This window comes from Danio rerio, chromosome 20 (assembly GCF_049306965.1).
Source record: "Danio rerio strain Tuebingen ecotype United States chromosome 20, GRCz12tu, whole genome shotgun sequence".
Lineage (NCBI taxonomy): Eukaryota > Metazoa > Chordata > Actinopteri > Cypriniformes > Danionidae > Danio > Danio rerio.
This window is the reverse complement of record NC_133195.1, coordinates 1,847,010-1,865,603: the sequence shown is the minus strand read 5'-3', so window position 1 is coordinate 1,865,603 and position 18,594 is coordinate 1,847,010. Positions and strand designations below refer to the sequence as shown.

At 36.9% G+C, this 18,594-nt stretch overlaps 1 protein-coding gene across 7 annotated transcripts in view; it reads right to left on the bottom strand.

The window, feature by feature from the left end:
* The window catches only part of lama2 (laminin, alpha 2), a 389,595-nt gene that overhangs the window by 370,319 nt on the left and 682 nt on the right, over window positions 1–18,594 (bottom strand).

Below are 18,594 nucleotides of genomic sequence, written 5' to 3'. Positions count from 1 at the left end.
TCATTTTGACAACAAATATGGCTTAAAACAAACAGAAACTTGACAGTAGCGTTACTAAACGCGTACACTTTTATCCGCTCATCTAATAAATGAACATCATTTTAGAAAATGTATGTAATTAAAAATGACTCATTTAAGAAGAACACTTTAGATCACTTCATCTGTTTCGTTTTGGCTCTGCAGACGAGCTGAACGCATTTCAGCCTATAAAACATTTCCATAAAAAAGCCTCAACACTTGCGGCAGGATGTTCAGTGGTGAATTGATTAACATCAAAACATTTATGATAAGAAACGAGTTAAAACTGGAGAGCGGATTACTGCTCTTTCACGGCTGGTCGTTACTGAATGAAGGGCTTTTGACCTCCACTTGGAGAGCGTCTAAGATTGAGCGTTTACTGCAGATCTCTGCTGTCTCGAGGAGCAGACTCATATAAGCCTCATATAATCAAACCCTGAGCTGTTTCCATCTACTCATGCTTATGTGCATTTCAGAAAAAATGATGGTAACACTTTATAATAATAACTACACACTATGAATCATTTACTAGCAATAACATCTAGTGAATTAATTATTTGTTAAGCATTAACTCTACATTAATAAACATCAGTAAGCAGTTTATAACTGCACACTCTAAAAAAAATAACTCAGGAGGTCTGTTACCACTGCATAGTTTAATACATTATTAAAAATTCTAAAATGCTGATTAGATTAAAACTTTTAAGTTGCCAGAATAATTTAAGTTTTCAAAACAGGAAAATATTGATAATTACATCGATTTAAAAATGCTGCTAATTTAAAGGTAAACATATCTGTCAGTTGCTTTAAAACAATATTTAACTTGTAGCAACCCAAAGAAATTGGGTTGATAACTCACACTAATGGAGTTTTGTATTTAAGTCCGCACACTAATGTTTTTTGTTATTTTTTACGCTGATAATATTGGACAGTACATGTTTTTGTTTTGTAAAACAATGAAAAACTGTGGTTTGATACAAATAAAAAACTACCGAAAAACAAAAATGTGGTTGTTAAAATGTATTTCTTACATGAACAGTAAATTTGAAAACAAACAAAAAAGTAACAATTTTGGCTACTTAATTAATTTGGGGTTCTAAACTTGAAAATGTGCATGTAATTAAGTACATAACACTAGATTTGTTTTCAATTTTAAAATAAAAACTAATTGAAACAACATTTTTGAGTACTCAACTTAAAGATTTGAGGTTTTTGCTATGTAAAAATGCTTCTGATTGAAGAGGAACATATTTAGTTTATTTAGATGTTTAAATATTTTTGTATTTAAATGTATATTATATTATGTATATTATTTAAATATTTAGATGTTGTCTTAACTTCAATATATTAATGCAAACTGTTGCATTAATTTTTTTGTTTTTTCTGAACAATATTTTTTAGAGTGCAGTTGCAAATGCTCTATTGTTGACTTATAACCACAGTTATAATGTGCTTAATAATTGTACTTTCATACCTTGTTAATGATTTATTTTCATTACTAAATGAATTATTTACAAATCATTTGTATTTAAGAGTAGTTGGAGGTTATTAAGATCATTCAGAATGAGTTAGTAAACTAGTAATAAACTATTGAGATCAACGTTTATATATCTAATTATTCAGGCATTTAGTAATGGTTAATTTGTATGATAACGAATGCTTTATTAACTCAAGTGAGGTCTATTCATGCTCTATAAATCCCTTATAGATGACAATTAAAGGTTCAGTTCAATTCTAAACAGGAAAAATTTAAATTATTATTAATAATTATTAAAATTAAATCAAACTGCACTTCAAATGAAAAATAAATCTTTGCAACCTTAACTAAAATTAGATTATTGTACAGTTTAAACATTGCATCTTATTTTATTGTTTAATTATTATATTGTTGTTTTATGTTTTATGTCATATTTTGACACTCCTGTTATTCAGCAGTGTTTAAACTTTACAGTAAATGTACTTTTTAGATAAGATTGCAAAGATTATTGTTCATTTGATACTGAGCCTTAATATAAATGTTAGTTTAAATAGTTTATTAATCATTAATAACACATTCTGAATGATCTTAAAAAAACAAACAATCAACTATGTTTAAATAACTGGTTGGTAAATAATGCTTAATTTAATAATGAAAAATAAATCATTAACAAAGTATGAAAGTATAATTATTAAACACATTATAAATGTGGTTATAAGTAGGCCCACATGGAATTTGCACGCACAGATTTCTGCCAATCTCTCATCATTGATTCTGTTTATTGACTTGTGTGAATGTGTGTAAATTCATATTTATTCAGTTTTTAAATTAATTTCTTTAGTATTGTTGACTAATATGAAAATATTTATATAATTTATTTACAATACAGTTTGTACAGTAATATTTTCAGTGTTTTAGTAGAGATATTATATGAGGGACTTGCTGTGTTCACCAAATAAATTGGATTGAATTGGATTTGCATTGTAAACATTAAATACACGTTAAAAAGGTATTACTTTTTAGTTCATATATTAAGGTTTTAGTTATGATACTTCCAAAATAATTCTGCATAAATCTGCAGATATTTACCAAAATTCTGCACAGAAATAGCAAAAAACCTGCAGATTCCGTCTGGCCCTAGTTATAACACAAGAATACAGCATTTGTAGCTGCAGTTATAAACTGCTTACTAACGTTTATTAAATGTAGAGTTCAACCCAAGCCCATTCTGAAAACGTATCTGTTGATGAGTTTCTGGAGACCACGATTTACGTGGCCGGAGGTACATATGGCTGCTTTTTAGTTTTTTCAAGTGAACGCTATGGGGCGATGTGATGCCGCTCCTCTTTGCGCTCGCTAGTTGGGCTGACGGCTCGCCTCCTCCGTGTGGAGGGCTTTTCCACCGCAACCAATTTGTCCGGTTAGCTCGTCGTGTTACGTCGGTGGAGCGGACGCCCGGAGGAGGAGGAGCCGGCCGCGTTCGATGACCGGGTTCGAGTCCGGGGGAAGAGCGGTTCCAGAAATCAGGTAAGACAAAAAACAGAATCCAAAAACTAAAGCGAACGAGTTCGTAACGGAGGGAGAATGCGGTGAAATCCGAAAGCGCGGTCAAAATCGGACGAGGGCTTTTCTTTTTCTGGACGGCTTTAGTAAATCGTCGCTTCGGTTTAGGGAAGAAGGAGGAGGAGGAGGGCGGCCGGGTCGGCCGATTGGCCGGCTGTCCAGTCAATCGATCAGTCATTCAGTCAGTCGGACAGACGGCCGCTCGACAGTGGCCTCCAGCGGCTTTTTACGCAAACAGCGGGGTCGTGAGAGACGTTCGAGATGTGAAAAAGCTCGCACAGCGGCCTCTCCCGATACGTATTTTACGGTCTCCAGAAATGTCCGCGGGGCTACGTTTCCAGAATGAGTCTGGGTTGTAACTATTTGCTTATGCTAAATAACGGTTCATATTGTGTAATTATAAAGTGTTACCGAAATTATTAATGTAAATGCCAAATTGCCTATACATTTTGAAAGTGAGCAAGATAAACTTTCTCTTTGATAAGGCAACATGCTCATGCACACATTTAGCGAATAAATTCATCAGCATGCATGATGTGACTCAGATATAAATGTGTGTGATTTGCATGCGAGTTTGCCACACGCTTCCAGCACATGGTAAAACATCTGAAATGTGGTTTTGCTGATTTCTAAAACTCCTCAGCCGTCAGTCCGTCATCACAGCGCTTCAGTATTATTATTATTCTATTATTATTCCCTCCAGAACTGTCTTGATGTAATGTAATGTAATGTGCATTTATTGTGTATGGTCATTCACCCAAAGCGCTTCACAATCATGAGGGGGGTCTCTTCACACCACTCTACTCACCACTTCCTACTCTTTACAGCGCCTCGGTTTAACATCTCATCCGGAAGACGGCGCCCACTGACAGTGTGGTGTCCTCTTCAGTTTTACTGTGGCATCAGAACTCACACCCCCTGCTGGCCTCCCTAACACCACTTCCAACAGCAACCTAGTTTTCCTATGTGGTCTCCCATCTAGGAATTGACCAGGCTCACACCGACAGAAGCACTGCGTTGCATTCATTGCATTGCGTCTTCCTCTTCTGAGGCGCAACTCATTTATTAGAGATGAAAAAACACCACAGTGGCTTCGCCAAACACACTAAACTACACTTCTCTGGCAAATATTTGTGCAAGTTTAAGTCTAATCTGCGTCTTTGGAGTTAGTATCCAGTGTTTGTTTTGAGTGCTTCTAAAGGGCAAGGGTAACAGGGTCAATGCTAGATTTGCTTGAACATTGAACACGCGGGAAAAAACACAGTATTGCTGAAGCTTTATTGCTTGGCTTCAGAGGGGGAATGCAGACAGCATGTGAATGGCCTTTAGATCTGCTAGACTGCGGTTTGCGGGTCTGTTCTCTTTCCTAATGGGGTCCATATGGAGCATGATTTGGGGGAAGCGGAAAGAGAAACTGGACTCCTTTACTGGGTCCAGATCATTTCTGGCTTCTCATAGCCTCTCTCTCAGAATCATCTCATACAAACTGTGAACATTCTGTCATCATTTACTCATTGGTTTCAAATCTGTATGGTGATTTTTTTTCAGTCATTCATTCTTCTATATCATAGGTCTCAAACTTGATTCCTGAAGAGCCACAGCTCTGCACAGTTTAGCTCCAACCACCTCCAACTCAGACCTGCATGATAGCTTCTAGTAGTCTTGAACACCTTGATTAGTTTGATCAGGTGTGTTTGATGAGGGTTGGAACAAAACTGTGCAGAGCCGCGGCCCTCCAGGAATCAATTGTTTAAGAATCAAATGTTCTATATATTATATACAGTCAAGGATAAAATACCCCTGGGGTATGAATAAATATCTGAAAGTTATTTCATTTAGAATTCATCAGTAAATTATTGTTAAAGAAGCACCACATTGTATTGCGTGTGAAATTGTGTAACATTAATTATGAAAAAATATTATAAAGAGTCGATCTGTAGATGACCTAATTACAAAATACAATACAAAAACCATAATTGAATTAAAACCCTCAGTAAATCTATTTTGGGGGGTAAAACAGTGAAAAGTAAATAAGTGTGGGCATGTCACGAAATAAAATAATAACCAAAAAGATAAAATAATAATCAAAAATAAATCAAATAAATATTAAATTAAATAATACAACTGTTAAAAAAATTATAACAAATTAAATAGTACAAATAATAATAATAATAACAATAACAACAACAACAACAACAGCAACAACAACAACAACAATAATAATAAATGAAATGGTACAAATAATAATAATAATAATAAACAATAAACAATTAAATAGTACAAATATTAATAATAATAATAATAATAATAATCATAACAACAACAACAACAACAATAATAATAATAATAACAAATTAATAAGTGTTAAGAATAAAAATAATAAATATAATAATAATAAATAATAATAATAATAATAATAATAATAATAATAATGATTACATATTACAAATATTAATAAAAATTATAAATATAATAATAAGAAATAAATTAATAAATTCAATTAAATAGAACAAATAATAATCATCATAATAATAATAATAATAATAGTAATAATAATAATAATATAAAATAATAATAACAACAACAACAACAAATAAATTTAAATAAATAGAACAAACAAAAAGAATAATAATATTAGTAATAATAATAAAAATAATCAAATAAATTAAATTGTACAAATAATAATAATAATGATGATAATAATAATAATAATAATAATAATAATAATAATGCATAAAACATTACATTAAATTATATTAAAATAAATAAATACATAAAAATAAATACATTAATTAAATTACATGTAAAAATTATAAATTAAATTTATGAAAAAAATATATAATGAAATAAAACTTTTGGGTGCGTGCATGCAGGTGTGTGTGTGTGTGTGTGTGTGCGTGTGTGTTTGTGTGTGTGTTTGTCTCTCAGTGTATGTATTTGTGTGTGCGTATGTGTGCATGTTTATCTGTCTGTCCATGTGTGTGTGTGTGTGTGTGTGTGTGTGTGTGTGTGTGTGTACACCCATGTTTATCTGTCTGTCCCCGTGTGTCTGAGTGTGTGTGATGGAGGCAGGGGATGTTTCACTCTCAATGTGTTTAACAGAGAAACACACAAAGCCACCTACACACGTTTCTATATTCACAACACCATAACATGCTTCTGGACTATACAGACTTGCGTCTTCAGCATTGTGTGTGTATGTGTGTTTCTCCCAGCGGACACACACTCCCACACACACACACACACACACAGCATATAATAGTCCGTTGTGAGAGCCGTGCTCATCTTGGACAGTGTGTTCCTGTCAAGCCCACCTCCTCCAAAAACACAACACACACACACACACGTCCATCTGTTAAAGGCATTACAGCAGACCAGAAGCGCACAACATCAACTCTGTCATTTCCTCCTGCTGCATCCCTGGAGTTTGAGCCGAGTGTGTGTGTGTGAGCTGAATCACGTCCATTCGTTCACTTCTCAGTACATCAGACCGGCAATTAAAACAATCCTGCTTCAGCTCTGACGGACAGCTCAACAAAAACACTCAACAAACATGCTGGAGGTTAGGACATGCTGCACAATACTGGAAAATAAAACTGACACTGCCATATTTTGGCTTTCTGCGATATACAGGTGGAGTCAGAATTATTCGCCCCCCCTGCATATTTTTTCGTCCAATTTCTGTTTATTAATTTTCTCGTCGGCTTAGTCCCTTTATTAGTCTGGGGTCGCCACAGTGGAATGAACCGCCAACTTATCCAGCATACGTATACACAGCGGATGCCCTTCCAGCTGCAACACACCTCTGGGAAACATGCATACACACTCATACACTACGGACAATTTTAGCCTACCCAATTCACCTGTACCACAAGAAACCCACGCGAATGCAGGGAGAACATGCAAACTCCACACAGAAATGCCAACTGACCCAGCTGAGGCTCGAACCAGCGACCTTCTTGCTGTGAATCCATATTAGCCATATATTACTGTGCTGAATATTCGCCAAAACTTTAGCTACGAGCCGTTTAGTAACAAGATGTCAGTTCATTCTACTTAGGCATTTAAAGCTGAAAAGATGCACTAACCCTGTTTTATTAGATGAAATCTTACAAATTAAGCATCAGGTGGCACATTCTGAGAAGGCAGCACAGACCGTCAGAACACAACAGCTCTGATCACGTTAGTTGCAATCGGTAACAGCAGATAAATTGTAAATAACCAACCCTGCACTGTGAATAATCGCCTCATAACCTGCAAGACACAATTACGAGCAAGCAAAAGTTCAGACTCTGATGTCTCTGATGGACAAATTAAGCCGTGGGCTCTTTGCAACCTTCTTTAATTTCCTCAAACAAACAAAGAGAGCAGACTCCCCACGAGAAAACAGCAGAAACGAGCTCTCAAACACGACTCCTTGTTCAGGACCCACATCCATAACACAAATCAGTCTACATTTGATGTGAACGAGCCGCGAGGTGCTTGTGTTTGTGTGTGTGTGTGTGTGTGTGTGTCACTGAAACATTTTCATTTGGCATGAATCAAGCAGGTAATACAAGCGTCTGGAAGTGCTGACCGCTGGACAAGAGAGTGTAAATGAGGGCTGCTGGGTAGTAGACCTCATGCTGAAATAGAAAATCACCATACGTCTGGCTGCCCGATGCAATATTCATTTTTACACCGTTGATTTTTTCGTTTTTTTTTTATGTGCAGTACATGTTATAAGGCTTGTGCTGTTAAACAAGATCTTTAACTCAGTCATGAAAGCCAATAAACAAAAGATTAAACGTGTGTATTATGAGAGATCTTCCTTCATTTATTCAGCTAGTATGTTTTACTTTACAATGCAAAAATGAAACATCTCTCAGTTTAAAGAGACAGAACTGTGTCTTAATTTAAGATTCATGTGTGTGGTCAAATTTTCTTGTTAGTAATTGCAAAAGTCTTTACTCATTTTTAATTTCATTCATTCCTTCATTTTCTTTTCAGCTTAGTCCCTTTATTAATCTGGGGTCGCCACAGCGGAATGAACCGCCAACTTATCCAGCAAGTTTTTACGCAGCAGATGCCCTTCCAGCCACAACCCATCTCTGGGAAACTTCCACACACACACACACACACACTTATACACTATGGACGATTAGCCTACCCAATTCACCTGTACCGCATGTCTTTGGACTGTGGGGGAAACCAGAGCACCCAGAGGAAACCCACGCGAAGGTAGGGAGAACATGCAAACTCCACACAAAAACGCCAACTGAGCCGAGGTTCGAACCAGCGACCCAGCAACCTTCTTGCTGTGAGGTGACAGCACTACCTACTGCGCCACTGCCTCTTCACTTGCCACTGCAATTTATTTATTTATTTTTTTATTTAATCAAGCTTTTTATTTTATTGAGTCCTTGTGATTTTCTCAACATATATGTGTTTGTAAATATGTATCTTTATATATAAAGTAGGGCTGCTCGATTTTGGGAAAAATCATAATCATGATTATTTTGGTCATAATTGTAATCACGATTATTCAAAACATTACTGTTAAAGTCAAAATTATTAGCGCTCCTGAGAATTTAAAAAAATATATATATTTCCCACAGGCGGCAGCAGGATTATTAGGAGAAAATCTCTCTGTTAAACAGAAAAAATAAACAGGGGGACGAATAATTCAAGGGGGCTAATAATTCAGACTTCAACTGTATATATATAAATATATGGTCCATAATAATGTGAAAAGTAGTAGTAGTAGTAGTAGTGTGTATACATTTAAAAATAAACAGCATATAAAGTCTTCATGCATTTAGTCTCTGATAAAAAAAAACATTACAAGAGTCTGAATATTTTGAAAAGGCACTCTAAAAGTTTAAACAATATACAAATTATTCACCGTTTTTTGAAGTGTTTATGATCACGATAGTGCATTATCGCATATCAGCACGTCTGTGTGAGATATTCGTTTGAAAAGAGCTGGAAGGACATGCGACTGGGTAAATAATGACAGGATTTTCATTTAGATGTGAATTATTCCTTCAACCTTCACTGCTCTCGGCTGAATAACACACACATAAATGCCTCATTTAAAGGGACAGTCACCCGAAAACGAAAACGTACATACTATTTACTCAAGTGGCTCTTTCTCCTGCTGAACACAAAACACGATATTCTGAAGAATGTTGACATTGACATGGAGACAAAGCAATGCTGAAGTCAATGGCTGTTTTTCAAGCATTCTTCAGTAGATCTTCCTTTGTGTTCAACAGAAGAAAGAAACTCAACAAGTGCGACACGTTTAGCATGAGGACAGCGTTTCCATTTTTGGGTGTACTGTGACTTTAAGGATGAATGGTGGCTTGGTCAGTGCTGGAAACAATTAAAGGACGAAGAGCAGAAATGTTGGACAATAAACATCACATCTGAAGAACATCACAGCCCATCCAGAACAGCGCAAAGCTGAAAATCTCGGCTTCTTTCTAGTCCAAATATCTAAACACTCTTAAATCAAGAAGCATTTTCTAGGCATCCCTGTTGAAAAATCCAGCTTAAACCAGCCTAGGCTGGTTGGCTGGTTTTAGCTGGTCAACCAGGCTGGTTTAAGAGGGGTTTTGGCTATTTCCAGGCTGGTTTCCAGCCATTTCCAGCCTGGTCTTCGCTGGTCAGGCTGGAAAATGACCAGCCAAATCCAGCTAAAACCAGCTTGACCAGCCTGGTTTTAGCTGGACATAGCTGGTTTTGGCTGGGCTCCCAGCCTGGCTAGGCTAGTCAAGCTGGTTTTAGCTGGTCATCTCCCAGCCTGACCAGCTAAGACCTGGCTGGAAATGACTGGAAACCAGCCTGGAAATAGCCAAAACCCCTCTAAAACCAGCCTGGTCGACCAGCTAAAACCAGTCAACCAGCCTAAGCTGGTTTAAGATGGATTTTTCAGCAGGGATCCCAGATAGTAAAATTCATGTGGCTCAAATCCAGCCCACACCAGACACTTACATCCGGCCCACATAACGCATGGAATGATGGCACTCGGTTAGAATATAGACGGATTGATGTAAAAGTATGTAGATAAAAAATAAGTTTACTGTAAGTGCTGCTTTATTGATTTCTGCTTCAGACTCGCTGTCTTTAAATATATAGTTTCAAATGGGAATATAGACGCAAACGGATTGCATACAATAAAGTTAACAAATAACAAGACTGTGTGCGCTGTATTTATAGTGCAGCGATCAGTCCAAAAGCAGCTTCAGCTGTGAGTGACTAATCAATGGTGACTTGGAGCAGGTGAGTGTGTGTGTTGTATGACTGGGTGTTGTAGTCCATAACATGGCGGATTTGTAGTTCATGTGAATGTGAGTGTTTACCAGCGATCTCTGGTTGTTAGATTACAGGTAATCGTGACACAGGAAAGGATATTATCACATGAGTAGCAGTGCGATATGGCTGTATATCAGCACTGGTGGGAGGCGTGTGTTGGCCTTAGTGCCCCCACCAGTGCCGATATACAGCCATATCGCACTGCTACGACAGTTTGACGGCATAATTGTGTATATAAAAACAAAATCAAACATGGAGATTCTCAAAAACCCTTTTGTATGAGGAACTACTTTCTTCCGGATTGAAATCATAAGCTGACAGTTAAACAGTTGAGTGTGCATTTTTTAAACTTCAGATCTGTACTGTCTGCTTTTTGCTGGCTGTATGTGGGCGGAGTGATACACAAAGGGTGAAGAGGCTGTAGGAGTTCTGATATTGCAGAATATCGCACGGCTATCAGCCAATCAGATTTGAGAACCAGACAGAACTGTTGTGTGTGTGTATATATATATAAAACCAGCCTAGGCTGGTTGGCTGGTTTTAGCTGGTCGACCAGGCTGGTTTTAGAGGGGTTTTGGCCATTTTCAGGCTGGTTTCCAGCCATTTCCAGCCTGGTCTTAGCTGGTCAGGCTGGGAGATGACCAGCTAAAACCAGCTTGACCAGCCTAGCCAGGCTGGGAGCCCAGCTAAAACCAGCTATGTCCAGCTTAAACCAGGCTGGTCAAGCTGGTTTTAGCTGGATTTAGCTGGTCATTTTCCAGCCTGACCAGCTAAGACCAGGCTGGAAATGGCTGGAAACGGCTGGAAACCAGCCTGGAAATGGCCAAAACCCCTCTAAAACCAGCCTGGTCGACCAGCTAAGACCAGCCAACCAGCCTAGGCTGGATTTTTCAGCAGGGATATATATTATATATATATATATATATATATATATATATATATATATATATATATATATATATATATATATATATATATATATATATATATATATATATATATATATATATATATATATATATATATATAATATTATTTGCTTATTGATTTTTTTATTTATGAATCAATCTTTGCTTCAATGTTGATTGTTTTGAGTTTTTAATGAGCTCAGAATGTATATTTTATTACTGAGTAGTGCATTTTCACTTTTGGCTAATTATTACTCACTGTCTTTCATTGCAGGGTTTTTACTTTCGTAATTTATTAAAACAAACAAACAAAATAAAACTCAACCTAGAGTCTTTTATAGACTCTTTAATCTGTTTGCCAAATCAATAAAATGTGTTTTAAAGACTCCAGAAATATGCAAAGAAGGAATCACTGGTCCCTTTATTAAAAAATTGCTTAATTCTTCACTTTTGAAGCTGCTAGTTGACATAAACATTCATTCATTTTCAGCTTAGTCCCTTTATTAATCTAGGGTCACCACAGCGGAATGAACCGTCAACTTATCCAGCACTTGTTTTACGCAGTGGATGCCCATCCAGCTGCAACCTATCACTGGGAAACCCATACACACTCATTCGCACACATACATACACTACGGACAATTTAGCCTAGCCAATTCGCCTGTACCGCATGTCTTTAGACTGTGGGAGAAACCGGAGCACCCGGAGGATTGACCGAACAGTGCTGTGTTGAAATGTCCAAGTCATTCAGACGGTTATTAAGTAGAAAAAAATCAGGCTTTTCTTTTCCGTTTCATTAATTGTATTTAATAAGCAATATAATCATTGTGAGCCGGTTTGCAATGGCAATACTCCGCTATTTAGAGCAAGGTAGGGCCACAAAATCACTTTGCTTAGGGCCCCCAAATGTACAGGGCCAGCCCTACCCGGAGTACCCAGAGGAAACCCACACCAACAAGAGGAGATCATGCAAACTCCTTACAGAAATGCCAACTAGCCCAGCCAGAACTCGAACTAGTGACCTTCTTGCTGTGAGGCCACAGTGTATATCGAATAGATTATAGACAGATTGATGTAAAAGTATGTAGATAAAGAATAAGTTTGCTGTATGTACGTGCTGCTAATTGATTTCTGCTTCAGACTCGCTGTCTTTAAATATATAGTATCAAATGGGAATATAGAAGCAAATGGATTGCATACAATAAAATAAACAGTGTGTGAGTGTGTGTAATCATAATCTAGGCAGCGCTGTGGAGTCAGTGTGAAAGCGAGAGCGCGGCCAACACTGTTATTACTCTCAATTTCATTTTTCAGCAAATGTGATTGAATTCATAATGCTCCACAAGATATATGAGACAGCAGTCACGCTGTTAGCCGAGGAGAGAAAATGCTTATTATATTTGGCTTTATGTGTTTTGCCACGCATTACAAATGTAATGTGGGCGCGCAGCGTCGGAGACCCACGACAAAGCAAATGTTAAGAGACGGCAGAATGAAATATGAACGCTGTCTACACGCGCCGTTTGCTGGTAGCGCCGCACCATTTATCAGAGGTGATCTACGGCGGTGGAAACGTCATGTGATGCAGGCCCGTGTTTCGATTGGTCTGTGCATTATTTAAGTTTGACATTTCAAGGGCCGCTGACCCGTAGACAGGAAGTGGGCAGAGAGACGGAGCAGATCTCAGCTTTAAATAATGCTTTCTGAAAAGGCACATCAGTGCTAAACACCATCATTAGCTGCACTAGAGATGCTGAGGCCTTTAAGACTGGCCACTAGCTATTAGGGCTGTGCAATATTGGGCAAATATCTCGGTATTTTTAGGAGGAATGACGGTAACCGATATATATATATATATATATATATATATATATATATATATATATATATATATATATATATATATATATATATATATATATACAGTTGAAGTGAGAAATATTAGCCCTCTGTTTATTTTTTCCCCAATTTCTGTTTAAGAGAGAGCAGATTTCTTCAGCACATTTCTAATCATAATAGTGTTAATAACTCATCTCTAATAACTGATTTATTTTCTCTTTGCCATGATGACAGTAAATAATATTAGACTAAATACTCTTCAAGACACTTCTATACAGCTTAAAGTGACATTTAAAGGTTTAACTAGGTTAATTAGGCAGGTTAGGGTAATTAGGCAAGTTATTGTATAACGATGGTTTGTTCTGTAGACTATCGAAAAAAAAAACAGCTTAAAGGGGCTAATAATATTGACCTTAAAATGGCTTTTAAAAAAATTAAAACTGCTTTTATTCCAGTCGAAATAAAACAAATAAGACTTTCTCCTGAAGAAAAAAATATTATCAGACATACTGTGAACATTTCTTTGCTCTGTTAAACATCATTTGGTAAATATAAAAAAAAATAAAAATTTAAAGAGGAGCTAATAATTCTGACTTCATCTGAAAAATATATAGATTAAAGGGGCTAATAATATTGACCTTAAAATTGTGTTTAAAAAATTAAAATCTGCCTTTATTCTAGCAGTTAAATAAATCTAAATATTAAGATTGAGCCAGATCTGAAAGCCCCAGCTGATGCTGGTTCTGCGGATCACACCAGAACTGAGTCAGCAGCCACGTGTGTGTAACAGCCCAGAGAGACTGAGGGTCAGCACACACAGATGGACAGATACACAGCAGAGGGCAAGAAACTGGATACAGCATCAAAGACAGGAGAGAGAGAGAGAGAACAGGGGAAGAGGAGCGCCAGCGCAGAGCATCAAACGCACAAAAACACAGACTTCCTGGAGAGTTTATGAATCCTGAGACTTCCACACGCCACCTATGAAAACATTCGTGTGTGTGTGTGTGTGCAAAAGTCAAAGTTCAGGGCATCATTGTGTGATTACACTTACAAATTCAAACCACATTCAAATTTCAGCATTTCCAAAATGAAGAGCACTTGAGCAAATGCAGAATCTGAGCATCCTGAAAGGGCTGGATAATCAAAACCTCCTGTCATAGTGTTGTTGCTTTTCTTATTGTTTGCATCTTAAAATGTAGAAATCTTCACGGTACATTTCCATACAATTAAAAGTAAACGCTTCACTTTAATTGGAAAAGCTCCAAAGATGACAGCAAAAAAGCCATATGGTCCACACATGCACAAGTCTTTAAAGCGATATGAAGAACTGAAGAGAAGTCATATGGGTTTAGAATGACACGAGGGTGAGGAGCATCTAAACACTAATAAAACTTTTTAAATCTTTAAGGAAAAAAAAATCCAGAACCTTTACTTTCTCTGTTCTTCAACATTGAAAAGATCTGCTAAATAACTCTAAATCCACTCAAATCTTTAGAAGAAGATTGATTTTCTTTATCTTCTCTGTTTCACAACAATAGAACACATAAAACATTGTAAATCTTTCAGGAAAGATACATTTTCCAAAACCTTTAATTTCTCTGTTCCTCGACAATGGAAAGATGTAATTGTCTCTAAGACACCTCAAATCTATTGAGGAATGTTAATTTTCCATAGCATTTACTTTCTTTGTTACTCAACTTAGGAAATATCATTTAAACACCTCTAAAACATCTAACATCTTTCAAGGAAGGTTATTTTCCATAACCTTTATTTTCTTTGTTCCTCAACATTAAAACTCTCCTAAATTTCTCTAAAACATCTCAGATCTTTCGAGCAACGTTATTTTTCCAGAACCTTTACTTTCTCTGTTCCTCAATAATGAAAAGATCTCGTAAGTGCATATAAAACATCTCAAATCTATACATTTTCATATTCTACAATTCATTCTCCATAGCATTTACTTTCTTTTTTTACTCAATATTGAAAAGATCTCATAAATCTCTAAACCCTTTTCAAATAACATCTCTAAAACATTTAAAATCTTTCAAGGAAAGAATGTTTTTCTCATAACATTTAATTTCTTTGTTACTCAACATGGACAAGGTCTTCTAAACATCTCTAAAACATTTGAAATCTTTTTAGTATAATTTTATAATTTTCCAGAACCTTTACTTTCTCTGTTCCTTAACATTGAAACTCTCCTCTAAATGCCTCTAAAACCTCTCGAATATTTCAAGAAATGTTAATTTTCCATAACATTAACTTTTTTTTTGCTACCCAACATTGAAAATATCTTCTAATTGTATCTCAAATATGTAGAATCTTTTGCGGAAGGTTATTTTTCCAGAACCTTTACTTTCTCTGTTCCTCAACATTGAAAATATCTCCTAAATGCCTCTAAAACATCTAAAATCTATTCAGGAAAATTAATTTTCCATTACATTTACTTTATTTATTACTTAACATTGAAAAGATCTCCTGAATGGCTCTAAACCCTCTTTAAATAACATCTCAAAAATATTTAAAATCTTTCGAGGAAAGGGAGGACATTTAATTTCCTTGTTACTCGACATGAACAAGATCTTCTAAGCTTCTATAAAACATCTGAAATCTTTTGAGGAATGTTAATTTTCCAGTACCTTTACTTTTTTTATTACCCAACATTAGAAATATCTTCTGAACGTATAAAATATTTAGAATCATTTGCGGAAGGTTATTTTTCCAGAACATTTGCTTTCTCTGTTCCTCAACATTGATAATATCTCCTGAATGCCTCTAAAACGGTGCACCCAACTCGGTCCTGTAGGGCCAGTGTCCTGCAGAATTTAGTTCCAACCCCAGTTAGACACACATGAACCAGCTAATCAAGCTCTTTCTAGGTATACTAGCAACTTCCACATATGTGTGTTGAGGGAAATTGGTGCTAAACAATGCAGGACACCGGCCCTCCAGGAGTGAGTTTGGGTACCCCTGCTCTAAAACATCTCGTATTTATTTTCCATGAATGATGTTCTAACTATGTTCTTCTTCTCTGAATAAATGTGTCCTCTTTTTCCCTCCAAAACTATTACACATAATCCTCCATAAAAGCCTGTAGTATTAAATGTGACACTCAACCAAAAATATTTAGTCTCCTCATTTGGTGCTCTTGATAATATAGCAGGCCTCGCGGAGTTGATGGTACACGCTCCTAATACACTAATAAACCCCTTTTAGGGATAAATACGGTGCAAATTCTTCTCTATAATGTTGCCGTCACAGTGATAAGCGACCGCAGCCCTAAAGGTCTAATTGTTGAATAGCTTTTGCTGAGTGTGAAGGACTGCAGAGAGAACCAAATGAAAGTTACATTTCTGGAGTGTAAAATATGGAGCAGCGCACCTCAACCCCATCAACCTCATGCTGCATCCAATAGAAAATATCAAACCGAATTAATCTCCCCGCTCGCCCTCTCTCTCTGTCTGTCATTGCACTCAAAGCTTTCCCTGCTCAGACATAAATAAATCCAGAGGCCATTCATGTTGAGCGCAAGCAAATCAACGTCAAGCAATCGGTAAAACATTGAAAACAATCCATCAGAGCGTACTTTCTGCATCTGTTCATCAGCGCCGACCGGGATAAAGTCAGACCTGATCGGACTGGCCTATTCATTGGCGGCGTGGTGGAATTACCTATTGATTTTCCTCCTCAAGCATTCTGAAATCTCTCTCTCTCTCTTTTTTTTCCTCTGACAGAGGCATTACTGAGACAAAGCCTGAGCATGCATAATAATACTAACCACAAAGATGTTTTTCTTTCCCTATCTACAGCACATTCCCCTTCAAACACTTGGAGTTGAAAGAAGAAATTAATACTTTTATTAAGCAAGGACACGTTAAACTGATCAAAAGTGGCGTTAATATCTTGCTACAAAAGATTTCGATTTCAAAGAAATGCTGCTCTTTTTTTAACGTCACAGTCATTAAAGAGTTTCCACAAAAACATGAACATACGAAGCAACACTGATATTAATCAGAAATGATCCAATCTTCATATCAGAATGATTTCTGAAGGAATAGGCACGACAGTAAAGCAAATTTTACTAGATTTCTGGGTGAACAGGAGGCTATATTTCAACTCTCCTGAAGCATGTTTACCACAAAATTACTTTACGATACTAAAAGACTAACAGAATCAAACTGACTATAATCACTCGCTTATTCTTTGATGTTTCACCAAGCAGAGTCAGAATAAATGAGTCGCTTCATTATTACAGAAGTATATCTGAACATTATTTAAAGCGACGGTTCACCCAAAAATGTATATCATTTATTCACCCTCATCTTTTTCCCCGCCGCCTTTGTCAGTTTGAGTTTCCTCTGATGAACATGATGAGGAAAAAACATCCATGACATCCCCATCACGGCGGTTCAGTGGTTAGCAGGTTTGAGTCCCAGTTGGACCATTTCTGTGTGGAGTTTGCATGTTCTCTCATGTTGGCGTGGGTTTCTTCTGGATGCTTCGAACTAAATTGGCCATAGTGTATGAGTGTGTGTGTGTGTGTGAATATGAGTGTGTATGGGTGTTTCCCAGTACCGGGTTGCGGCTGGAAGGGCATCCGCTGCATAAAACATATGCAGGAATTGTTGGTGGTTCATTCCGCTGTGGCGACCCCTGATAAATAAGGTTACAAGCCGAATGAATGAATGACATCCACATTTATAGTATTTGTATCTTATTTTGACTTGAATTAAAAAAAAGAGACTCATAAAGGTTTGGACACACTAGTCCAAGGGTGGCCAACCCTGTTCCTGGAGAGCCACCTTCCTGCAGATTTCAGTTGCTACCCATATCAAACACACCTGAACCAACTAATTAGGACCTGAACACCATGTGATAATTACAGGCAGGTGTGTTTGATATGGGTTGCACCTGAAATCTGCAGGAAGGTGGCTCTCCAGGAACAGGGTTGGCCACCCCTGCACTAGCCCATCCCTTTATGAGCACAGTGTACACATCTTCTGATGGCAACTTCCAGCAGGATGACGCACATAAAGCGCCAATCATCTCAGACTGGTTTCTTGAAGATGGCAATGAGTTCACTGTACTCAAATGGCCTCCACAGTCACCAGATATCAATCCAATAGAGCAGCTTTGAAATGTAGTGGAATGGGAGATTTGCATCATGGATGTGCAGCCGACAAATCATGTCAGTATGGATCAAAATATATGGACCAATATTTCCAGTACCTTGTTGAATGTATGCCACGAAGGATTAAGGCAGTTCTGAAGTCAAAAGGGGGTTCAACCCATTGCTGTTAAGGTGTACCTAATAAAGTGGCCGGTGAGTGAATCTATTGCTAAACATTGACTTTCATAACTTCTTTGCCTACTTTTATTTAAAAATTAGGTTGGGTAGGCAGTAGTACACCACCTTTTTTTTTTTTTTAGGACTACACAAGACCTACACATGCACACATACAAACAGACTCACACACACACTCATAC